The sequence below is a fragment of the Biomphalaria glabrata genome, chromosome 1 (assembly GCF_947242115.1).
Source record: "Biomphalaria glabrata chromosome 1, xgBioGlab47.1, whole genome shotgun sequence".
NCBI lineage: Eukaryota > Metazoa > Mollusca > Gastropoda > Planorbidae > Biomphalaria > Biomphalaria glabrata.
In genome coordinates this window covers 53507960-53534988 of record NC_074711.1, presented here as the reverse complement: position 1 = coordinate 53534988, position 27029 = coordinate 53507960, and positions in this window count along the sequence as shown.

The window sequence follows — 27029 nt, the reverse complement described above, 5'->3', positions numbered from 1 at the left end:
CATTAAGGTCATTTATCAATTTAAATTAGTTTAATCAATCAAATCATTATAGTAGTCTAAATCATACAATTAATTAAAATCGTGCAAGTAAATTGTATTCAATCAAATCTTTTCAATGAAATAAAACAAACTGAAAAATTTATTTCAACCAAATATTTCGTACATTGTAGAAGGCTTTATAGAAAGTCGATCAGGGAAGGATTTAAAGGATGACATGCGGCGCTATAGCCCAGGAGCATCCACAAGAAAGGGGCCTCCGCAAAAAAAAAAAAAAAAAAAAAATCTATATATATCGACGTTTCAGGCTGAAACTTTACTTTTTTTTTAAATTGTATAATTCGCATTTTTAACAACAATACCTTACTTTAAATTTTACATCTGGCAACACTACCCCGGGGCCTCTATATACCTAAATCCGACCCCAAAGTCGACATATCACGCTAATAACGCCGAATGTCTTGGATCCGATTCCCAGAGTGGTCATTTTTTTTAAATTTTTACTTTTATTGACAAAATATGAATGTTTGATTTATTTTATTATTTGATCTATCTATCTATCTATCTATCTATCTATCTATCTATCTATCTATCTATCTATCTATCTATCTATCTATCTATCTATCTATCTATCTATCTATCTATCTATCTATCTATCTATCTGTCTGTCTGTCTGTCTGTCTGTCTGTCTGTTTATCTATTTATACATCCATTCATTCATCTGTCTGTCTGTCTGTCTGTTTATCTATTTATACATTCATTCATTCATCTGTCTGTCTGTCCATGTCATTTTACTGTCAGTACTTTCTAGTCTGGCGTATTACGTTATGTCCTGCATGGGCTTCTTGTGAAGACCCCCCCCCCCCCCCCAGGAATACAACAGTGATATTGTTAACTGCCTCGACTCTAAAGTCACGTGATAGAAGTGACACGTCAAAATTGATCCCTTGGTTTAAATTCTTTTTGCAAATGTCGTAGAGGAAGAACGCAGCCCACTTTCCCAGACAAAATTTTAATGGAAGTAGTATGACCGGTCCATATTTAAGGTGGACTTCTTCCGACGTGTAAGTATGGTGAATTCTGGTTACGTGCTTTGTCTATTACTCAACGCGTTAATGTCCAATAAAACGGCGGAGATCAAAATCACATTTTTTATTTGCTATTGTAGCCTTTTTTTTTTTGTAAAGATTATTATAATTCTGTAGGGTTTCAGAGCCGGGGGTCCTGGTTTCAAATCCTGGTAAAACTGGGATTTTTTATTTCGGGATATTTCGGCGCCTATGAGTCCATCCCGCTTTAATTAATGGGTACCTTATATTAGTTGGGTAAAAGTAAAGGCGGTTAGCCGTTGTGCTGGTCATATGACACCCTCGTTAACCGTGAACCACAGAAACAGATGGTCTTTACACCATCTGCCCTATAGATCGCAAGGTCTGAAAGGGGAACTTTTTATAACTATATTTCCGCCAGTCAGCTTTTAAGTAGCTAGTGCACTAGAGGTAGAGGGAAGTAATTTAAGTAAATAAATCATTCATTCACGGGAGATATTTTATTGAACTGCCGGAAGTCTTAAATCAATGATGCCCGAACTACGGCCCGCGGACCACATCCAGCCCTTGACGCGGTGCCTTTCTGACCCTGAACATTCTGCAGAACGTGCATAAGGAAGCCGCAAAAGATTTTATTGAACGCCCATGACACATGCTACGGAAATTTATATAATACCCCCCCCCCCCCCCGGGGGCCAATAAAGGATTAATAAAAAATTAATAGTTTCACAGATAATAATTTATTATTTTGGAATTAGTTATTGTAAACACATAGGTTTTCGGATGTAGCTAGATATTTGGAGGCTCGGGGGGATTGACCTCCTTAGGGTCCCCTGCATTTTGACATTCGAGATCATGATATGAGATAATGGGATAATATTTAATGTAAAAAAAAAACAATTTCGGACACTCATATGGGGACCCTCAAGTGGGAGTCCGGAGGAATTTCAAATTTGGACCCCTCTTCCTAGCTACGCCACTGTCGGGGCGCTAAAATATTAAGGACCATAAACAATGTATTCCATCTCTTTCAAGCCTTATAATTGTAACCACTGCTTAATAATATTTTATTTTGTTGAATTATATTTTATAGCACATCTTCTACATTCCATCTTGCTCCGTGCGCTATATGGTCCAATCTATCTTGTGAACTTATGCGGTGAGTGGGTATCTGTTAGGCTTGACCTGCTGCCTCTAGGCAGTCTACAAATACAGCTCAGATCTAGTCGGGATTCGAGCTCCCTTGATAGGTATTCAAGCGGTTCTTGACACTCAGCCACCCACACCCATGAAAACACCCCCCCCCCCCCCAAACTAAACCAGACCTGGAAAGTTCAATCGATTCCATATATTATGTACCAGTTTGCTCCCTGAAGATAAATAATATATACTTTAAAAAAAAAACTTGATCGTTACAGGAACAAATCCGAAATGAATCTAATAGAGAATTATAATTAAAATAAAACAAACCAGCTCGAGGAAAAAAGAGAGCCGTATGGATAGCCAATTTGTTTACATCTGGCCAATCGGCCAGACTGATTAGCATTCCAATGGCTTGCAGCATGCACCCATGCACGCACATGCACACACACGTACAAATACATCTTAAGGGGATACACACTTTCAGAATGGAAAAATTCAAGAGAAAAAAAATGTGGGTGTGTGTGCCTGTGTGGTATGTGTTTTCTGTGTGGTAAGCCTTATATGTGTACATACATACATACATACCCGGTACATACATACATACATACATACCCGGTACATACATACATACCCGGCACATACATACATACATACATACATACATACATACATACATACATACATACATACATACATACATACATACATACATACATACATACATACATACATACATACATACATACATACATACATACATACATACATACATACATAACAGATATAATTTTAATGTCCTGTATGCTTACCCCATAACCTTTCCTTGCCCTGATGTGATGTCTTATGTTCCATAATGCTTTTGACGATAAAACCTCCATTTAATGTTTATGAAATCTCTTTATGAAATCTTGTGGAGGCTCTTATCTTATAAGAAGAAGACAATTACGTCTGGGCATTTGATGTGTCAATATAGTCATGCATGTCAATCAGTAACTTAAACTCTATTTAGTCGTTGGTTTTCTTGGCGGATCCAGGCAACCCAATCCATTCTCCAGCAGCACTGGGAAAGAAGGAGCATTTGCAAGAATTTGTGCAAACATATGGAATAAGAAAAGTGCCTTAACTTTGTGTCTTTCTGAGTGTGTTATTAGGTTTTGTGTTTGTAAATTATGGCTCAGTCACAGTGTTTTCTGTATGTTTTTTTGATTTGAGAGCTCCCAAACAGAGAATGCATATTCTAATTTTGGCTTAAGGTTAGGGTTAGGGTTAGAGTTAAGGTTAATAAATCTTAATGCTTTCTTTGATTTATAAAATAATTTCACCAATGATAACTTTCCCTTTATTATTACACCTAGATAATTCATCATTATTGGGAGGGTGTTGGGGAGGGGCTGATGATAACTTTTGATTATATAGAGCAGTGTGATCGGAGCCTTCGTGAGAAGTCAGGAACGAGGTTATACCACAGGGAAGTGACGTCAGAGAAACAGAAAATATAAATATAAAGAATGCAGGTCATCATTGTTCTTGCATTCTCACTAATGAAGTCTACAAAGTCTTTTGTCCAGGCTGCTCATTAGAAATGCTTAAGCAGATTTGACCTGTCATGTAAGACATATCTTTCGTCGTTTTTTGCTCTGCAACAGAGATAAAGAATTAGAGCGATAGATAGAGAATTATAGGAAGAGATAGAATTAGAGATTAGAGAGCGTGAATAAGAGTAAGCCTGTAAGGGAGAGAAATAGAGGTGGAGAGATAATTAATGAGAGAAAAGCATTGTAATCAAAATTGACAGAAAGAAAGTGAGAATTAGAAAGAAAGAAACACCAAGTTAAAGAGTCAGAGATAGAGAGAGAAAATTAACTGGAAGTTTAATAAGAGAGAGGAAGAGAGAGAATTAGATGGAATGAGAATTAGAGAGAAAAACAATGTAATCAAAAGTTAAAGAAAGAGAGAGAGAGAGAGAGAATTAGAAAGAAAGAAACACCAAGTTAAAGAGTTAAAGATTGATTGAAGTTAAAGAGAGAGAGAGATAGAGAGAGAGAGAGAGAGAGAGAGAGATTGATTGATTGATTTATTAGAATTTAAATTGCCAACATGCATGGGAACAAAACAAGTCTGTTTAAAAATGACTTGATGACAAACGTTCAAAATGCAAATTATTTCAATGTAAAAAGGAAACTTTTAGGAAATCGTGTCGCTGAAGCAAACAAAAAAAAAAATCAAGTAATTTTCACATTGTAATTGAAAATAATATTCCTTCGGTCAGCCATTTACAACGTAAAAGGATTAGTTGACAATGGAGAACACACAAGACTTGAGTAGAGCAATTAGTTCAGAGGTGTGTCTGCTTTAATAACATAGGCATGTGTAGGAAAAGAACAACATTAAATGTTAAAATGTCCAGACACCCTAAGCAGACATGCCTACACATAATATCAAGTCACATGGTAACATTACTAGTCAGGTTTCATAGACATATCTATATATGATATCACATTCTCTGTTCTCCCCACTCCAGACTTTTGAGGGGGGGGGGGACGGTCCATTTTTTTAAGCAGAAATCATAGTGTGTGAACAAAATTAGTTGAGTATCTTTATACTATAAGCTACTTATTGATATTGGAACCCATTTGTATCTTGTCACAACACACTCTAAGCTCAAATTAAATCATTAGTAAATATACAATGAAAGAGGGCTTTACCAGGTGGTAGGGGCGATAGATGTAGATCTTTTGTAATCAAAAATTATAAAACGGAGAGAGGACTCTTACATGACAATCTTTCCCACTCTACCGCCCAGACGAAAACATGACGCTTTAAAACAGAATAGTTAAATATGGCGAAAGAGTCTATGTCATTGCGCATGAATTTAAAATAATTATTTAAAGAATATGTTTTGGGAAATTTAGAATTTATACGAAATTTTCAAGTGTAAGAGTAACAATTGAGATGAGTTCTGCAACTAAATATTTTTTTTTTGTAGTCGCTTTTCCCCAACCTTTACTGAAGCTGAAATTCTTCTATTGTGTAAATAACTTTGGGACTATAAATCACAATTTCATATATTAAATGCATCTTCTGATCGTTTTTGATTGTTAAGAGCTTTGTACTCTACTTCTGTAAGAAAACGAAGTTACAAAAAGGATTTAACAAAATTAATAACTTATATATGAATTTCGCTTTATTTTTTGAAGATTTATTTTTCGGCGGCGACCCTCTTTTCAAGGAACACATCAGTTACATTTACAATGTGCTTAGGGCCTATAAATTTACATTATAATTTTTAAAAGTAAAAAAAAATATTCAAAAGGTTTTTAAAAGCATTTTGCGCGGTTCAAAATAGTCGAATATCCTAAGAGCGTTTAACAAACGTTCTGTTGACGTCTTATTTTGACCCAAACAGACCTACTACAAGAGGTCTCAATCAACATGAAGATAATATTGCCACAGACACGCGTAATTAAGATATACTTAAACTACTTGTATCTCAATAGTCACTCACACTTTAGTATCGGCCATTTCCCATGTTACATTATTTTACTAAGTTTGACCTGCCTTTCTTTAATAGGATGAATAATGAGCTTTGGATATCGGGAGAATGCGTTTCTGGCAACTAAGAATGCAATAAGACGCTTGGCTCGGGGCTCTGCACCGGACCATGTTGGGGGAGCTTACGGCGCTTCCCCAGACCCCTTGGTTGATAAGGGAAGGGCCACCAACGTGAATTTTTGTTTTTGCCGAAGTTTGAGAAACACTTCTAAAGTTGTAATGTGACCACTCTTATATATAAACAGAGAATGCATATTCTATTATTGGCCTAACCAAGGTTAAATAACATTTTAGTTTTATGTTCTTATTTGATTTGTAGAAATTCTTTTAAAAGACTTTAATGCTTTATTTGATTTTTAATAGTTTCATCAATATGGGGATTCCATGACAGTTTTTCATTTATTATAACACCTAGGTATTTTGCGTTTTTAGTCTGTGTTTATAAGTGGAATTTATTTGTTCTATTTTTTTTATACTTTAAATAACTGACATTTTTCTGGATGGAAAGAAATGCTCCAATTTATTCCCATTTCTGTAATTCATCTAATTTTCTTTGTAAAATTTCTGTATCTTGTGTAATAATGGACTTAAGACTGTTCCTTGAGGTACACCTGAGTTTACTGTTATTGGTGTTAATTTAGAGTCATTTATTATTACAGTTTGTTCTCTCCCTATCAGAAAATCCTTAATCCACTGATGCATTCGGAAATTCAAGAACGCTACAGTCCTTTTAAAACTCTAGATCTAAGTCTAGTTCTCTAGCCAAATCTACAATAATTTAATTTTAACTTTGAAAAATTATAACGGTCAAACTAGAGTTTTCCCCATGTGTCCAAAAAAGCTAGTAACCTTTACTCGGCGATATATATCAAATGATAAATTTGTAGGAAAATCGTTTGAGCCGTTTTTGAGATCAGCATCCATGTAGGTTCCTGGTTCCATAAATTTTGACTTGAATAGAGGTATTTATAAAAAAAAATAGGAAAATTGTATCCGCTCTAAACGATCAACGTTTATGTGACTTTCAAATACGTTTTAAAACTTTGAAATAATTTTTTTACTTGATCTCAGCTTTCAAAAATAAAAAAAAGAATAAAATAAATTTCAGGAAAATAAGAAAATATCTAGATTCTATTTGAAAAAAAAGTTCGTTTTGCTTCTCTAGTGGAATATACGTTTAAGTGCGATAAATAGCTCAACTACATTATAACTCAATGTTGGACTAATGCGTAGCAGATTTCAAAATAAACTCAGACCGTGTGGGAAATATCTGATATTAGAAGAACTGCCGCATTGAAAAAGGATTTACTTGGCCTGTTTTGTCTTTAAAATGCTGGCCACAAGCAGACGACTCCGAGAGGTTAAGGCTGTAATTTAATTCTGTACACATTTTGTGCTCATGTCGAAATTGAAACCTCTAACCAAGTAACAAACGAGCCGTAGATTCTAATTCCACGTCGCTCGTACAAGAAAGTCAGCTCTTAAATAAGGCTATAAGTCTTGTGTCTCCAAGCGATCTTCACAATGGACAGCTAGTGATACCTCAGCAAGCGGAAAAGTGGCTTGGGGGTATTTATTGCCTGGTTCCTGTCCATTGTTGTTTTCATATAACAATGTCATTTTTATATATGCATGTTTATAACTTTGTTTAATGGTTTGATTATAGAAAGAACTTTATAATTCCATAAGCTATATGACGTGATTATTTTCATTTTATTATTTTTTTGGGGAGGGGGTAATCTTTTTTTTTATGGTAACGTGTGTAATTTATAAAGTTTGCGGGGCATGTTATCCGACATTACGCATTTATAGAAATGCAATGACATGGAGGAATACGAGGAGAGCGAAAGCGCAATCAGGGACGTCCTCGTATACCTTGGCGCCACACTTTCATGGAGGACTTCAGAGCATAGGGCAGTAGAGACCAGGTAGGAAGAGGCTTCAGACATTGCCAGTGAAAGATTTCTATGAAGACAGCTTGCCGCGCAATGCCGCGAACGGTGCGGGAGGATCTAATTCGAAGCAAGTCATAAGATAAAGAAGAAGCTAATCGTATTTGAGAAGAATTGTTAATACAATATTATGTAATTATTCAAATGGAAATCTGTTATTACTCCCTAAAAATTAAGTTTACTTGCGACTTTGAAACTTATGAATGAGGAATGCAGCCCCTGCTGCGACCTACATATATATATATATATATATATATATATATATATATATATATATATATATATATATATATATATATATATCATGGGCGTAGCCAGGATTTTTTTTCGGGGGGGTGGGAGGGTTTGGGGGGGTGGATTTCCCCCCCCCCGGGCGCAAAATTTTTTTTAAATGTATTTATGTGTGTGTGTGTGTGTGTGTGTGCATAATCTTTATTACATTCTGACCCTTCATTCTTTCGGAAGACGTTTATTGTGCCCTAGAATAGGTTCTTCCATGAGTTAGTGGAAAAATTGTAGATTTCCCGCCATAACTAGCAATGGGGTCTGGGGGAGCGCTAGGAGCTCCCCCAGCGCGGGGCGAAGCCCCGCCGCCAAGCACTATTTCTGGTATTGAAAGCCAACAAAATACATATTTTGAGGTATCTACACTGCATTTTCCTGCTATTAAAAAGTTTTATTTCAAAAACCTAATTTGCTATTCTTAATGACTTAGACCCTCCCGCGCCGTTCGGCGCATTTGCCGTCAAGCTGTTTCCATAAAAATCTGTGACTGGTAATGTCTGAAGCCTCTTCCCACCTGCCATGAGGACCTCCATAAATGAGTGGCGTCAAGTTGTACTAGGATATCATTGCAACTCTTATTATGCGTAATTCATTTAGTCGGAGAACATGTCCCACAAACCTCATGCGTCGCTCTCTCACAATCTTACTAAGGGTTCGACTCCCAGTTCGGCATAGGATTTCCTTGATTTAAACCCGATCTCTATAACTGACTCCTAAAATCTGTCTTAGCCATCTTTGTTGAGCCACATTTAGTGTTGTTGTTTTTTTATTTCGGCAGATGACTATTCACTGCAGTTTATTAATGGAGCCCTGCCACTGGTAAAAATGTGTAACCTCTCTTGAATACGCTCTTGGAATTAAGTGACTGTAGTTTGCTTTAGATTTTATATCGAAAAGAGAAGTTTTATCGTCAAAATCATCTGTTGGGGGTTTTCCACCTCAAAATGCTCTGTAGGGGGATATTAAACTCAAAACCATCTGGAGGGGTTTTAAACTTTAAAAAAAGCCATCTGTAGAAAAGGGGTTTAAACTCAAAACCCCCGATTGGATTGGCTACGCTCAAATAATTTTAGTGTGTAATTTGCTTTTTTTTTATATTGAAGAGGTATTTTTAGCATCAAACTCCTCTGAATGGGGGTTCAAACTCAAAACCCCTTTTGGCAACGCTCATAGCATTTTGAGTGCGTAATTTGTTTTTTTTTTCTTACACTGAAGATGTATTTTTAAGCCTCAAACCCCCCTGGCGGGGGGTTTAAACTCAAAACCCCTTTGGCTACGCTCATAGATTTTAGAGTGAGTAATTTGCTTTTATGTATATTAAAGAGGTACTTTTTAGCTTCAAACTCCACTGGAGGGGAATTTAAACTCTAAACCCCTTTGACTACACTCATAACATTTTGAGTGTATAATTTGCTTTGTTTTTATTATTAAAGAGGTATTTTTTACCTTCAAACCCCGCTGAAGTGGGATTTAAACTTAAAACTGAATCAAAACCCATTTAGCTACGCTCATAACATTTTGAGTGCGTAATTAGCTTTTTTCTTTGTTGAAGAGGGGGTTTATCGTAAATTTTAGAGGGGGTTTTAAAATCAAATCTTCCTTAACTGTGCTCTTGGAATTAGGGGATTTTCGTTTGCATTTTTTTTGTTTTGTTTTATAGAAGAGGGGGAGTTAATTGCAAAAACCCCAGGTAGGGGGTTTAAAACTCAAAACCCCTGGTAGGGGGTTTTAAACTCAAACCCCCTGGTAAGGTTTTTTAAACTCGAATCCCTCTGGTAGGGGTTTCAAACTCAAACCCCCCTGGTAAGGGTTTTTAAACTCGAACCCCCCTGGTAGGGGGTTTTAAACTCAAAACCCCCTTGGTTGTGCTGGGGCAAGTGATGGATTAGTATTAAAATCTCACCTAAAATAAACAAAATCAAAGCAAAAAATCAGTCACTAAATTCCGATCCCCCCCCCTCGGGGGGGGGGGGATTTCATTTCGGGGGGGGGGGTTGAACCCCAAGACCCCCCCCCTGGCTACGCCCATGATATATATATATATATTTATATATATATATATATATATATATATATATATATAAATTAAATAAAATACTCAGAAAGACAAAAAGATAAAGGCCCTTTTACTCACCTCATATGCTAGGACAAATTTGTACAAATACTCCATCTTCCCTAGTGCTATTAGAGCATGGAATGGGTTGCCTGAGCTAGCCAGGAAAACCAGTGACTTAGCAGAATTTAAGTCATTGGTTAATACGCATGACTGAATGCATGACGCGTAGGACGTAATCATCTTCTTTTTTGAAGTAACGTCTGTATATATATAAGATAAGATAACCCCACAAACCTTTGAGAACAGCTTAAAACTAAGAGTGCATAAGTTGTAAAAGACTCAACATTGCTGCCCAAACATTTGTTACGGAATAGTGGAAGAAGGAGAAGACAACTCGTTGTCTTAAATTTAAACTACCAAAAAAAAATGAATGTTTATGTCCCCTTTCCACCGATTTATAAATTACTATGTATCTATCTATCTATATAATTCTCTTCTTCCCTCAAGAGTTTTGTCGAGTAGTAAGGAGTAAAGGAAAGATCACTCCGCGGATAGTCCACGAGACAACAAGAGGGGGGGGGGGGAGAACACGTAGTCACAACATAGCAGGGCAGGACCGTTGCAATATCACTCTTTTGTTTTTATTTCTACCTCACGTTAAAAAAGGGGTGGGTGGGAGGAGTAATCTATTCTATAGTAGGCCTAACTATCGAGGCGACAGAGCACGCTCAAGAGTTTAAACACAATGGAAAGACGAAGGGAGTTATCCTAGGTAATTTAAGAGCGAAAAAAAAGACAATTTTCGTCAGTAAATTTCAGGATTGTAATAATTTCCGGATATTTCCAGGACTTTTTCGTATATTTTCTCAATTTCAGGAGATTTCCAGGACCTCCTGTTAAATCGACAGTAGGCCGCGGGAAATCTGTTTTAAGTTATAAAATGGTTTAATATAATAATTTATACACCTAAAATTAGCGCGGGTCCTATAAAATTGCGGGGCCCGGCCCACTGCGGTCGCATAGGTTACAGTGGTCTAAAGTTGGCCCTGCAAAATATCGGCGTATGCTACGCCGCCGGTCGACTAGTATATATATAATCCTCTTCGTCGTTCAAGAGTTTGGACGAGAAAAAGAAGTAAAGGAAAGATCACTCTCTTATCTCTGCGGATAGTCACCCCACGAAAAAACAAGAGATGGGGGGGGGGGGGAAGTAATCACAGGTCACTACGGATGGCTGCCTTGTCGTGAGGTTTGCGCGCTGGACTGTCGTTTGGATTTATCAAACCCTGTCTATGCATTTTATTCATTCTTTACTACGTACAGGATTACTTTACGAGCCTTGCGTGTAGCAAAGTCATACAGTATATCATAATAATTCTGTTTCCTACATAGATCACGCTCAATACCAAATGTTTCAACCTTTGAGAATTGTTGACCTCAAGTAATTCTTCATTAGTTTGTGGCGCGAGAAGCTAATTTCACCAGATTAAATAATTACGGCTAAGCATAATGCCGTTTTTATTTATCGCGCGTAGGATTGGCGTTTTCCATATTGAATGACACCCCAAAATGACAATTTTTGTCTATATATTTCCGTACCGGTATATTGTAAGGACCATATCGTATCGGGAAATGTGTTTTAAGTTATAAAATGGTTCTATTTAATAATTTATACACCTTGAATTAGCGCGAGTCATACGAAAGTGCGGGGCCCACTGCGGTCGCATAGGTTGCAGTGGCCTAAGGCCGGTCCTGCAAAATAGTGGCGTATGCTACGCCGCCGGTCGGCTAGTCATTAGTAAACCGCTACAACCGAGCTCATGAAACTTTAAATTTTGTTTCCTAGTTGTTGGCCCTGATGACTGTCTGATCCTCTCTAATTCTTCCACTGCCGTGGACTAGAAAATACGCAAATATTTCTTCAGCCTAAACAAAGCCATTTTCAAGATCGATATAAATCTGTCGGTTGGTTCATGTTTTGTTAATTACAATAAATACTTGTGTCAATGAAATAGTTTTTGGAGAAATAAAGTGTACAATTATGTCATTCAAAAGAAACTCACATATTTATAAGTATCTGTTAATAATGAAGGATTAATTTTGCTTGAGGCGCAGTGGCTGATTGGTAAAGCGCTTGGCTTCCTAACTGAGGGGCCCTGGGTTCGAATCCTTGTAAAGACTGGGATTTTTAAAATTTCTAATGGGTTCCTTACATTAGTTGACGAAAACTAAAGGCGGTTGGTCATTGTGCTGGACAGATGACACCCTCGTTAATCTTTGGCCACAGAAACAGATGACCTTTATATCATCTGCCCCATAGATCGCAAGGTCTGAAGGTCGAACTAATACTTATATCCTTTATTGGTATGAAACAAAATAATAAATTACCAGCAATGTATTCGGATTATCCTGGGTTTTTGCATAGATAATGTTTCAAAGGTACAATAAATAATTGTGTAAAGTTTCAACTTGATCAGAGAATGTTTGAGATAAAAATGGCGCAGGCAAAAGGACAAAGTGAGTTGATATAACCTTTGAATAGACACTATATGACTTTGATAAAGATTGTATGTAGACTATTGTTTGGCACTATGCCGTCCGAAATACTTCATACTCCAGTCTCAAACTCATCAAAACTCTGCAGTTTTCAATTTTGTTCTCTCCCTTGAAAGTAATGTTGTTTTTATCATTCAAATAGTTTTTGAGTTTTTCTATGTTTTTCCTTGACAATTTTCTAGCAATCTCCCCAAAGGCATCCAAGTCTCTTCCTCCTGTAGACAAGTCTTCCAAACTTTGTGTCTTCTCGTGGGACTAACAAACAGGATAATTACACAATCTCTGGTCGTACACATGCTCTATTTTCTTTCTCATGGTATTTTTTTTTCCGGTCTTTCGAAGATAAGCGCCCGAGGCGAGTGTCGACCCTGGCAGACAAGTTTTGGAAGATCGTGGTAGGTATGTTCAATAAAAAACAAGAAATTTTTATTTCTTCTCTTTTTGCCTTTCTTTCTATCTCTCACTTCTCTCTCTCTCTCTCTCTCTTCTCTCTGTCTCTTTTCCACTCTCTCTTGCTATCCGTTTCTCTCTATGTCTCTCTTAAAACTGAATGCATTCTCAAAGGATAAAGCATTTGCTGTAAGTTTCACTAGAGTTCCATACATTTTACCTCAACTACACTCTTTAGAAACGATTTCATGCACACACCTAAAGAGAAGTGTCGCGAAAAACGTAACGTACATTACTGTTACAACACATGAAGATATACACAATCTCATGTGTGATGTACTTTATAATGTACACAATCTCATGTGTGATGTACACGATCTCATGTGTGATGTACACTAGGATGAACACAATCTCAAGTGGGCTGACCTTTAACCTTTACATCAAAATACTGGTGCCCTCATTCACTCCCCCTTGCCAGAATATTTAGTTCAGATTACTTAGCCGATACCCATCTTTCCACCCAGCTTTACACACATCCAATCATGTTCGAAAGATCATTGGCACTGACCGGCACTTTTACAAGACCTTGACCTACAATCATCCTCCAGATCTTATATCAGCGCCGACAACCAGGGGATAAAACAAAATACTCCGCTGAACAAACTCATTACTGGGGAACAATGGGGCGCTAGTTCCCCGAGGTCACAGTGTATGTGGTCTAGTGAGGTCAAGTGATTAAAGTCTCATCGATTTATTAAACGTTTGATACAAAGACAATACATATAGTACTGTAAATATAGCGGGTCGAGGTGTGAGCTATTTCCCTTTTGTTATTTCTTTTTTTATTCTTGTGTTAATTTTATGGTGGTAATAGTTTCAATATCATAACATTGAAATGAGCGGATTTGGATTTTCATTGTAACAAGCAAAATGTAAAAAAAATAAATATATATATATAAAAACAAAGCTTATCTAAGAGAAAGAACTCAGCTCTTACAACTATATCTCTCAATAATGTAGACGTTATTTCCATTTTGCGATATCAAACAAAAAATATTACTAATAATTAATTAATTGTTTTAGTTTTTTTGTTCTACATGTTTAGTCAGGTACAATAAATATTTTTTTAAAACAATTTCAACTTGATCCTAGAATGGTTATTAGAGAAATAACGTGTTCAATTAAATAAGGGGACGAAACCTACATCTTTAGCCGTATCTGTGAATACTGAAGAATTAATCTTTCTTGTTAGTATAAAAAAAAATAATAATCAGTAGTTATTTGACTAATGGGTTAATTATTATTTTTTTTATTGATTCATGTCTTGTCTATGCCAATGAATAATAATTTTTTTATTGATTCATGTCTTGTCTATGCCAATGAATAATTGTGCACATTATTGATTCATGTCTTGTCTATGCCAATGAATAATTGTGCACAGTTTCAAGTTAATGTAAGAATGGGTGTGCTAGATGCAATGTATGCAAACATAATAACTGCCATTAGAAATATTTTTACCACTTGTTTTTGTTTAGCTTTTAACTTTCTCAATGCGCTATGATCCTATCACCTGTCTGGATCAGTTGGGAAAGGGGGAGGGAAGAAGGGGGTAGCTTGATGAATGTTTATAGGATCTTATTTTACATGCATAAAAAATGTTCTCCAAGGGTTCTAGAGTACTTAAGGGGACTAATTCAACTTATACCATCACAACTGTCAAGCACGATTTCTTTCCCTTGTTCAAGATACCAAACAAAATAATTGATTACCAATAGTTAATTAATTTATTGGTAATTTTTAAATTTTAAATGTTGTGTTGTCAGGTAAAAGAAACAATTGTGCGAAATTTCAGATTAATTCAAGATTGGGTGTGAGAGAAATAACGTGTAGAGACAGACAGACAAACACAAAGAGTGAGGGGATATAAGCTTTGTAATCAAACAAGTTGTTGAGCTATCAATCCAGATAACCAATCCAATGTATTCACGTAACACAAACTTAAATAAAATCTTGCAATCTTCTGTAATAAACAAAATGAGCTCCAACTTATTATTCCCACTTACGCCGGTATGGAAACGTACTAAACAAGTCACAGATGTTAAAAAAATGTGAACATCTCTTCATACCTCAGAGTTGGACTCTCAATTGTCACCAGTGTTTGACATTGTGATGATCATAGTAGCCCCCCCCCCCCCACCCAAAGAGATAAAAAGGTTTTTAAATGTGTGTGTCCGTCCAACCATTGCACTCAGATCTCAAAAACTAGAAAATCTATTGAGAGTTTGAGAGAGTTTAAAAACCTGGGCAACGGCTATATTTTGCTTTCTTAAAGCAAATCGTTTTGTTTTTTTAAATAAGTTATGTAGTCAGGTGAACCTTTTTTTTATCAATAAAAATACACCACATCTAAAACGGTGCATGTATGTTAGGGAGATTGATAGTAGGAAAGATCATTGAGTGCATTATACAGATACATACAATCTGTTGTTGTTGTTTTAAAATAGGTGCAGGTACTCAGTGATTTATTAGACGTTAAAATACAAGAAAAGTAATTTAAAAAAGTGCCGGTACGACGTACCGATGAGTACCGTCACAAAAAAGCACTGCATATAATTATACATACTACTAGTCCTTGTTTTAAATTTTTTTTATAATATATGTATGTATGTATGTATGTATGTATGTATGTATGTATGAAAGTATGTATGTATATATATATATGTGTGTGTGTGTGTGTGTGTGTGTGTATGTGTGTGTGTGTGTGTGTGAGAGAGAGAGAGAGAGACGCCTGATAGCAGACTGATGGCTATTACCAAAGTCCAATGAAAGAAGAACGTAAACCATACACAGCTTTTACTCCCTGCCATTTGAACTTTTTCAATTCAACTCCCTGCCATTTGAACTTTTTCAATTCAACTCCCTGCCATTTGAACTTTTTCAATTCAACTCCCTGCCATTTGAACTTTTTCAATTCAACTCCCTGCCATTTGAACTCTTTCAATTCAACTCCCTGCCATTTGAACTTTTTCAATTCAACTCCCTGCCATTTGAACTTTTTCAATTCAACTCCCTGCCATTTGAACTTTTTCAATTCAACTCTCTGCCATTTGAACTTTTTCAATTCAACTCCCTGCCATTTGAACTTTTTCAATTCAACTCCCTGCCATTTGAACTTTTTCAATTCAACTCCCTGCCATTTGAACTTTTCAATTCAACTCCCTGCCATTTGAACTTTTTCAATTCAACTCCCTGCCATTTGAACTTTTTCAATTCAACTCCCTGCCATTTGAACTTTTTCAATTCAACTCTCTGCCATTTGAAATTTTTCAATTCAACTCCCTGCCATTTGAACTTTTTCAATTCAACTCCCTGCCATTTGAACTTTTTCAATTCAACTCCCTGCCATTTGAACTTTTTCAATTCAACTCCCTGCCATTTGAACTTTTCAATTCAACTCCCTGCCATTTGAACTTTTTCAATTCAACTCCCTGCCATTTGAACTTTTTCAATTCAACTCCCTGCCATTTGAACTTTTTCAATTCAACTCCCTGCCATTTGAACTTTTTCAATTCAACTCCCTGCCATTTGAACTTTTTCAATTCAACTCCCTGCCATTTGAACTTTTTCAATTCAACTCCCTGCCATTTGAACTTTTTCAATTCAACTCCCTGCCATTTGAACTTTTTCAATTCAACTCCCTGCCATTTGAACTTTTTCAATTCAACTCCCTGCCATTTGAACTTTTTCAATTCAACTCTCTGCCATTTGAACTTTTTCAATTCAACTCCCTGCCATTTGAACTTTTTCAATTCAACTCTCTGCCATTTGAACTTTTTCAATTCAACTCCCTGCCATTTGAACTTTTTCAATTCAACTCCCTGCCATTTGAACTTTTTCAATTCAACTCCCTGCCATTTGAACTTTTCAATTCAACTCCCTGCCATTTGAACTTTTTCAATTCAACTCCCTGCCATTTGAACTTTTTCAATTCAACTCCCTGCCATTTGAACTTTTTCAATTCAACTCCCTGCCATTTGAACTTTTTCAATTCAACTCCCTGCCATTTGAACTTTTTCAATTCAACTCTCTGCCATTTGAACTTTTTCAATTCAACTCCCTGCCATTTGAACTTTTTCAATTCAACTCCCTGCCATTTGAACTTTTTCAATTCAACTCCCTGCCATTTGAACTTTTTCAATTCAACTCCTTGCCATTTGAACTTTTCAATTCAACTCCCTGCCATTTGAACTTTTTCAATTCAACTCCCTGCCATTTGAACTTTTTCAATTCAACTCCCTGAAATTTGAACTTTTTCAATTCAACTCCCTGCCATTTGAACTTTTTCAATTCAACTCCCTGCCATTTGAACTTTTTCAATTCAACTCCCTGCCATTTGAACTTTTTCAATTCAACTCTCTGCCATTTGAACTTTTTCAATTCAACTCCCTGCCATTTGAACTTTTTCAATTCAACTCCCTGCCATTTGAACTTTTTCAATTCAACTCCCTGCCATTTGAACTTTTTCAATTCAACTCTCTGCCATTTGAACTTTTTCAATTCAACTCCCTGCCATTTGAACTTTTTCAATTCAACTCCCTGCCATTTGAACTTTTTCAATTCAACTCCCTGCCATTTGAACTTTTTCAATTCAACTCCCTGCCATTTGAACTTTTTCAATTCAACTCCCTGCCATTTGAACTTTTTCAATTCAACTCCCTGCCATTTGAACTTTTTCAATTCAACTCCCTGCCATTTGAACTTTTTCAATTCAACTCTCTGCCATTTGAACTTTTTCAATTCAACTCCCTGCCATTTGAACTTTTTCAATTCAACTCCCTGCCATTTGCATTAGTCAATGCAAGTGATACTTCCAAATGAACAATTCATCACACAAAAGATACTGTTTCATACCTAGACGAAATATGCGTGTTCCACAAAATCTTGGGAAGAACAGGTTCAAGAGAACATGGCTTCACTATCAACAAAGCAAAATGTAATTAGTCATGCGAGAAGAATCATTTTTAGTTTACAAAGTCAGAAACAACTCTTTAAAGCGACCAAACAACATTCAAAGAATAGTGGGCACTCAGAATCCAGATATTCCAAATATCATTATATGAATGTTTGACTTCAATGTTTGACTTCAATGTTTGACTTTAAAAAGTTTCACCTTTAAAGGGAAATTATGGGGGAAAAAAAAGACAGGATGTAGACTGTGTTTGTCTAGACTTTCTGAAAATCTATTTCACTAATTTGATTGGCTATCCGAAGTAATTATCTACTGTCCTGGAACTGTTTTTCCCCAGTTTTAATTGGAAGGCGGGGACGCGTGGAAGTGGAGCTCTGGGTGGTCACTATTGAATTTTAAATTGTCCACTAAAGTCCGACTGTTAGACTTTTGTCGATTTCCCGTGTCACTGAAATTACACGTTAGACATTAATTCAATTTGAACTTGTAAAAACTAAATAGAAGGTCAACAGTCTGTCCGTTAACGTGATGACTGTACTAGGTCACTCTCCACTGCGAGTAGCAGAACCATCATTTTTTTTTTTAAATTTAAGTTTCTTCTTTAAATTACATCAAAAACGCATTTACACCCAGAGATATGAGGACTTTAGAAATCATAAATCATAGACATTTGCACCCAGAGATATTAGTACTTTAAAAGGCATAAATCATAGATGCGTTTACACCCAAAGAATTTCACATTAATTCATGTACATTCAACATCTTGGAGCTTAAGACATTTAAGAACCAATCATGAATCATTAAAAGCATGGACCCCATTCTATTCAAACACATTTAAACTTCACCATATATTATAAAAACTTTAGATATCATACAGGCTTAGGGTACACTGTAAACAAAGCGGGGATTGCATAAAGAACTGTGAAGTCATCAGACACTTCACTTTGTTTTTCAGTTCCATAAAAGTTCCTCACGCAAACAATGCAAAGAGTACTGGAAAAAAAGATAATACTATACATATATAGATGCATATAATATATACATATACATACATTAATGTAACAGTCGTTTAGTTTCAATGTAACTTAATTACATACTAGACAGTTTCTATGGCTACACTAGTCGGCTAAACAGTGGTTCAATGTTTGTATTGATTTGTTGGGTATCAAAAAAAAACGCCCTCAAGTCTGGGCTCACGTTTTAATTAACTTATTGCTCTAGACAGCTTGTACTTGGGGTATCGGGTCCGTAAGGTGGAAATTAGAGCTACGACTCGTGACTGAGAGGTTACACAAATTGAACCTTGAGATTGCGGTGACGTGCCTGCGAGTTGTCAGGATGGGGTATTTCCATAGTTTTGTGTTGGTAAGATTTGAGGAGGAGATTCTTTGGTTTGGTTGTGAGATACAAACATAGGTTTGGTTTGGTTCAGATGAAAAGATATCGTGTAGAGATTCTGTTGTGTGGTTCAGATGAAAAGATATCGTGTAGAGATTCTGTTGTGTGGTTCAGATGAAAAGATATCGTGTAGAGATTCTGTTGTGTGGTTCAGATGAAAAGATATCGTGTAGAGATTCTGTTGTGTGGTTCAGATGAAAAGATATCGTGTAGAGATTCTGTTGTGTGGTTCAGATGAAAAGATATCGTGTAGAGATTCTGTTGTGTGGTTCAGATGAAAAGATATGATGTAGCGATTCAGCTTTGAGAATGCCAGATTTCAAAACATTTGTTGGGGAATAACGCTGTCAGTCTGTAAGATGTAGTTATTTCATTTGTGAAACTGTAAAATGTCAAGATGTAATCTTATCTTAGTTTATCTTATAAAATACAGACGTTACTTTTAAAAAAAAGATGATTACTTCCTACGCTGTTATTTGGACATTCTATGTGATGTTGGAAGATGTCAACATGTAAAATGAATATTACTTAATAAGACTTCTAGATGTCATGATGCAATGTACTGACTCCATTGCCACTGTGCGAGATGTTTAGATAAAAATAGCATGCAATATTGGTATGAACATTCAAGATGCATTATAAAGCTATAGAAAGATGTAATCTAATGATTAAGGAATATAATTGTGAGTTGTGAGACTGTTCGATGTATACGTCTGGTACAGAGATTGAAGATGTCCTCAGACTTTACAGAGCTCGACTTACAAAACATTGCATTTAACTTCCACTTGCCCGCCAGGAAAGCGATTGTCAGGGGCACATAACTTGAGCTAACGGGAGACTTTGTCATTGAAATAAAAAAAAAAAAAAAGAAAGGACAAACCGGGTAGTCTCCCGTAAGGCACTTGTAGAAGAAACCAAGACATCTAGGAAGGAAATTGTAATCATAGATACAACTTAGTAAAATTCAATTGATTTAGTTTTAGAAATAGGAAGATGTCGATTGTCATAGGGATAAAAGGATAATTCTAGGACTTCACCATCACTTATCACTCAGTCTTTTTGATAGTTCGGGCAACACGCATGATTAGTCGACCCTCTTTCTCCATTCCTCTCTGTCCTTTGCCTTGTTAAGAATCTCTTTCCATGGAAGGCCTGTCCATTCTTTTATATTGTCTTCCGATCGCTTTCTTTGTCTGCCTCTTCTTCCTATGTCTGGTCCTGTTCCCTAAAGGAAGGTCCTTGAGTGCCCTGAGGCCATAAGTTTCGTTTTTTTTTTTGAGAATGTTAGTATGTCATCATCTGCCGGTTTTACTCTTGTTTCTTATCTCTGTGTTTTTGATGCGGTCAGTGTAGGTCAATGTAGGTGATACCTAGAATCTTTCTTTAGCATCTCAATTCAATTGCTAGGATCCTGCTTTTTGCAGTTGGCGCCCAGGATAGGCAAGCCTATAAGGATGTGGCCATGACCACCGTGTAAATATAGTTTTAAAGTATCTGAAGAATAAAGGACGAAAGTAATATTGACATTTAAAAACAAATTAAAAAAAAAAATTAAACAAAATGTGGTACTATTTTACTAAAATGTTTGACTATATATGTAAAAAAATAAATTAACATCTATGTATTTATTAAAGAGCAAAATGTCCAACATTGACTAAAAATGGCTCGTGGATTTAATTTAATAAATAAAACTTTTACATTAATTAAATTTAAAATGGCTAAGAGTGAAGCCTTTTATTTTCTTAGGAATGTAATGACCTATTTAGTGCTATTATTGTGTACTTTCTTTCAGTTCTAAATGCATGTATCCTTGATGTTGATGAATCATTTCCCCTGTCAGAGAGACATGCTTCCACGTTAAATGGCTCATTCAGTCAGGCATTCATTAAGCATCAATTATTTTTATTTCTAGTTTTAAAAATGTTTGAGTTTGTTTGTTTAATGCTGGCTTCTTCGGATCGAATAAGAGCACACAAAAAATCATTTCCTACGTCATTATGTCCCTTTATCTCTCAGTTATTTCTGGCGATGATTCCATCTGTTAATGAATATTAGATTGGAGGGAACACGGTGCTGGAAATCAGTGGTTCTCAGTCAGTTGTTGGCAAGTGCTTCTGTTTCTGAAATCGTAATTGTTAACTATATTTCTACTATTTAAAAAAATGACCTGTTTTTGATAACATGTGCTGCTGAAACTGGGCCTCAGTGTTCCTGCTGACGCTTGATTTCAAGAGAAAATATATAATACAATGATTTACAACAAGACAAAAGTAATTATAATTTTAAAATGGGTCTTAGTGTGTTTATTGTGGCCAATAGTTTGCTTAGGCCACCATAAATTCCAGGAAGTTATTTAAAGGCATCGTTAAATGTGTTGCCAACTAAATATCTCAAGATTAGGAAGTGCAGCTTCATATCAGCTCCTTACAGCCCAGAGTAAGTTTCCCATTTGTTTTCAAATACTTTTGGGTTGTACCAAAAGGCGAACCTCTAACACTATCTCCATATAGATCTAGTGTTGAGCTCCAAACTAAGAGCTTAGATAGTTGATTCTGAAATGTTCAAGTGTGCAGAAAAATGACCATAAATACACTTGTAAACACATAGACTATCAACACTCTCTATTTCCTGTACACATGAAACATAAACCAAACTTAGCTTATAGTTATCCGCCATAACTGATAGACATAAATACGTACATTAAAACATACAAGGACAATCTTATTGCCAGAGTTGTACAAACATTGAAATCTGGAACAGTTTTTTAATTCCACGTTTCCTGAAAAATAGTCGAAGACATTATTTGTACTTTTTTTAAAATAATAGTTGTTGTTTTTTTCTTCTGTTTACTTTCCCAGCTGTCTTTTCTATTTTCCGCTGCTCTTCTTTCATTTCCTCTGGCCATTATCCCAGCGTTCATGCGCCATCATTCCCTTCCCCGTTGCTACTTCCCTCTGCCCCCGTCTCAAGCCAGCTGAGATGTCACTTTCAAGGGATCCTACTCTAGCAGGACATAATTCCATTAGTCTTGGGTAGCCTGCCCTTGATTAGTAGGCGACACAAAAGTATCCCAACAGTGACTGCAAAGAGACTTTTAAGTGAGTTTTTTTTTTTCAATGTTCTTTTTTTTTTTTTTTTTTCAAAAGGAAGTATCGATTTAAGAAAATAACATTTTCTACCTGTCTGATCTAGTCTGGAACTTTCTCCAGAAGAATGTACTTCTGTGACATTTCAGAATTTAAGTTTTTGAAAATGGTTTCTATAATTTATACCAGGCCAGGATCATCATATTTTTGCGAATTGACAACACACTATTTTCAGTTTTTTTTCCAAAATAATTGTAATGGTACCATGATTCTGTCGATGAAGATATACTGAGGACTCATTGAGTGAATAGGACAATGATACCGACGTTAAACTAAATATTTAGCTTTCAACCAACATAACATTACAACATGACGTCACGTGCAGACAACTCTTCCAGGCACTCCTATCAGTAACTGTCTGAGCTCACTGCACTGGGTCATGACACTCGAAGTAGAAGCTGCATACACCATGACTGAGTGCTTGGCGCCATACAAACCCTGAGTTGATATGTTCCAATGATTTCCATCGATTACTTGATTTTGTGTGCGCGAGTTTATGTGTCCGTAAGTGAAAGTGTGCGTGTGTGTGTCAAGTCTAGATAGTTCAGTAAAAGTTCAAAACTTCAAACAAAGACATAGGTTAGGTTTGACGAAAACAACTTTACTTCTTCTAACTACTTTACAAAACAACGCCTTGTTTCAGCTTTTTTTGAAGGGACAAATTTGTGTCATGTTAAGAGATGGACGCTTCCTGTCTAGGTATGATATATATATATATATATATATATATATATATATAGGTATGTGAGCGAGATCAACTTTTCATGTCAATTTTTTCGCATTTCCGGTGTTCTCCCATACCTACTATCAGATGTGGTATATTTATTAATAAATTTACAAAAGGTTAAGTTCCCCTTTCAGACCTTGCGATCTACAGGGCGGATAATGTTAAGGTCATCTATTTCTTTGGCCAACTGTTAACGAGCAGGGTGTCATATGGCTATTACAACAACCGACCGTCTTTACTTTCCTAAACTAAAGCCAGGTACCCATTAGAGTTGGCTGAACTCAGGGGCGCCTTAAAAATCCCGAAATTCAAAATCTTAAACGAGATTCGAACCCAGGACCCCAGGTTCGGAAGCCAAGCATTAAACCACTCAGCTCCCTCGACCCCTTAGAAATAGAAAAAAAAAAAGACTTAATGTGTAGTTTGTTTTGGCTGGCAACAAACACTAAAATTGGTTACATTTAAATACAACGTAATGTGTGGAAAAAAAAAGACCCATCGTGGCCGCCCATGAGCTTAGATTGAAAAAAAACTCCATTTATTTAGTTAGTTTAAATCCACATCTTTCAATGTACTTCATAAAAAGATTTCGATAAAAAAAGTAAAATGGTGCGTGCCTATTCCTTTTTGTTTGTTACTTGCTATATTGAATATTCGTATAATAAATAACACTTTTCTTCGAGTCCGAAGATAAATAATGAGTATAATCTTTCACCTGATCATAACATTGATCAATAACAGTATTCACAATAGCCATGTATTAGTGTGGTCTTTATAGATCTAGAGACTAGCATCGGTCTCGTTGTGACTTCAAGTTTCAATTAAAGTACACTTTCAGAGTTCCCATCTGTGACGTCATCGCTGTATAAAATGTGAATCGGGCAACTTGAATCAAGTCTCGAGTAATCCCGTCAGGGTGCAATATTTTGTGATAACTGTATTTCCCTAGACACTCTATTGATGACTTTGCTCTTCAAGACATCTGAAGTGTTCTGTCTGCAGTGAACATTAAAACAACGACTAGGTGGGGAGAGAGGGGGGGGGGGATGAAATAAGAAAAAAAAAGCACCTCAAGAATGAGTCGACAAAAGTCAATACTACTTTGGAGTAACGATAACATAATTACGAATGTAATAACCTTGGTGTGACTTGGTGGAACGGGGAGTGTGTGTGTGTGTGTGGGTCTTATTTAAAACTAAATGTCCACATACTTGTCCACAGTACTGAATGAATAGTATTCGAGACGCTACATTTGTAATTTAACGCTCCACGGAGGATTAATATTTCTACGATCTGGTGATAGGTCAGAGGTGAACTTATTGCTGGTCTTCCCGCCATTTATGATATTCATAGGCAAGTTGACGGACACAGGGCTTGACGGAAGCGAACCAAATGATTCGGCCTTGTCCTCCATGTCTGCTGCTATTATCTACAACGCAACATAAAGCTGATTGTATACAATACAATACCACGTACAATGTCTTGCAAGTACATTTTTTAGACTACACAACACATTGGGTTATGTAAGACAACACTTTATCAACAACAAGAGGTCAAAGTTTAATTTTCAAATTCTTCTGAGCTGACAGAAACTCTGGAATAGGAGAATAGTTTCTAACACCTTTGCATTATGGGCTAGGCCTGAGCCAGCTATTATAGCACAGAGCAGGACAGGCCACTATCCTGTTGGCTCATATCTCTAACGGCTATGGCCAAACTCCGACTCATGCTGCCCCCGCTACTGGGAAGAGGAAGAAACGTGGTCCAATATTCTGTTTGACTGCCCCAGACTTGCTGGTCTCCTCCTAGACAGGTATGGGAAATCAAAACATTCTCGACCTGTACGGTGACATGTATGCACTACGCAAAACGGCAAAATTTCTGTTCAAGACATTTACATGAGAGGATTTAAACCTCTCAATCTCTCACTCAAATAGAGTTTGATGATGAAGATTGATATAAGTAAATATGTCTTAGCTAACAGTGGAACACCGTGGTTAAAACTTCCCCCTCCCCCTAAATAAAAAAAAATGCTTGTTCCTAGCAAGTTTTTGTAATTTTTAAATATATTTTTTAAACCGGAAAAAAATTTGGGGAAATTTTCTCTAGCTGAACAATGTGTCGTCCTCCCACTTCAGTGGCTCCTCAGTTCAAGTAATCTTTCACGATACAAATACGTTTGCTTTGCTCCCTTTCACAATTTTATAAAGAAAAAAAATTGTGTTAATGTATCTTCAAATGGAATATTCCCAGATCATCGGATCTCCCAGGACTCTTGTCGAGTTCCCTTGAATTCTGTTTTGCTGCTATTCGGTGCTGCTGAATGAGATCCGAAGATTGTGTGTGCCCTACTCAAGAATGGTCTTTAATTTTTTTAAATAGAATTCTGTATTTTATTTTTTTTCTAGCCTTAGTTTGAATTTTATTCTTTTTACAGAGCTCATTTCAAATCTCCGACTGTCTGTTTATCGGTTGCTAATTGTGTACACGTTATTTCTCTTACTTCCCATTCTAGGAAACTTTGCACAATTATTCATTGCTCCAAACAAAACGTGAATCAATAAATAAACAAGATTTCAAGAGGCGGCCCGTCGGAATCGGATTCCTGTCGGATTCGCCTATTTGTAAGGAATATTCATGACATGATTTAATTTTAATAGTCAAAAGTAATAATGTTTCAAACATTTATTTGCCGTTTTTTTTTCTTTCTGTTTTTAATGATTCGGATGTTCCTTTTAAGTTAAAAATAATTAACTTCTCGCTGGACGACGGAGGATGGCAGCGAGCAGGGAGTGAACCACTGGCGGATCCAGAACTTTTGAGTGGGGGGGGGGCGATTTTTTTTCAAACCCTAACCCTAATGCCCAGTAAACCCTAACCCTATGCATAAACGTGCGTATATATATATATATATATATGAGAAATTTAAAAAATGCAGCATTTCTCAGCCTTTGGTGAAAAACAAAACAACTGAGGCAGTGCTATAAGGCTCCCAAGTGGGGTTCGGGGCGAAGCCCCGATGACAAAAGCGTTTTCTTGCATTTTTCACTGCAGAAAAGTATTCTCCTGACATTTAAAGCACATTATTCATCAATGGAGTTCGGGGTGAAGCCCCGCCGCCAAAAGCGTTTTCTTGCATTCTTCACTGTGTAACGCATTCTCCTGACATCTACAGCTAATTATTCATCAATGGAGTTCGGGGCGAAGCCCCTCCGCCAAAAGCGTTTTGTTGTATTCTTCATTGCAGTAACGCATTCTCCTGACATCTACAGCTCATTATTCATCAATGGAGTTCGGGGCGAAGCCCCGCCGCCAAAAGCGTTTTCTTGCATACTTCACAGAAGAAACGTATTCTCTTGACCTAAAGCTCATTATTCATACTATTAAAAAAGGACCTTTTGAATAATGTTGTACTTGAAAACTATTCTAATATGAATTTTTAGGCCCTTAATACATTGCAAAAAATTCAATTGGTTCCTTGAAAAGATAAGATACCCCACATATTTAGATTTTTGGCTTTGAGGATCTCCGCCGAAATAAATTATTCGATAAATAATATTCAATAAAATCAGAGTATAAATTGTGAGTTATAGTCCCAAATTTATTTAACTAGAAAAATATCAGATTGAGTAAAGGTTATAAAAAGGCGACTATGAAAACATGATTTGGGCTTAGAACTCATCTCAATCGTGACTCTCATACTGAAAAAAATTCGTTTGAATTCTAACTTTTCGAATGCAAAGTCTTTCTTAAAATAATTATGATAAATTCATGTGAAATTACATAAACTCTGTCTGGAAATGGGAGGG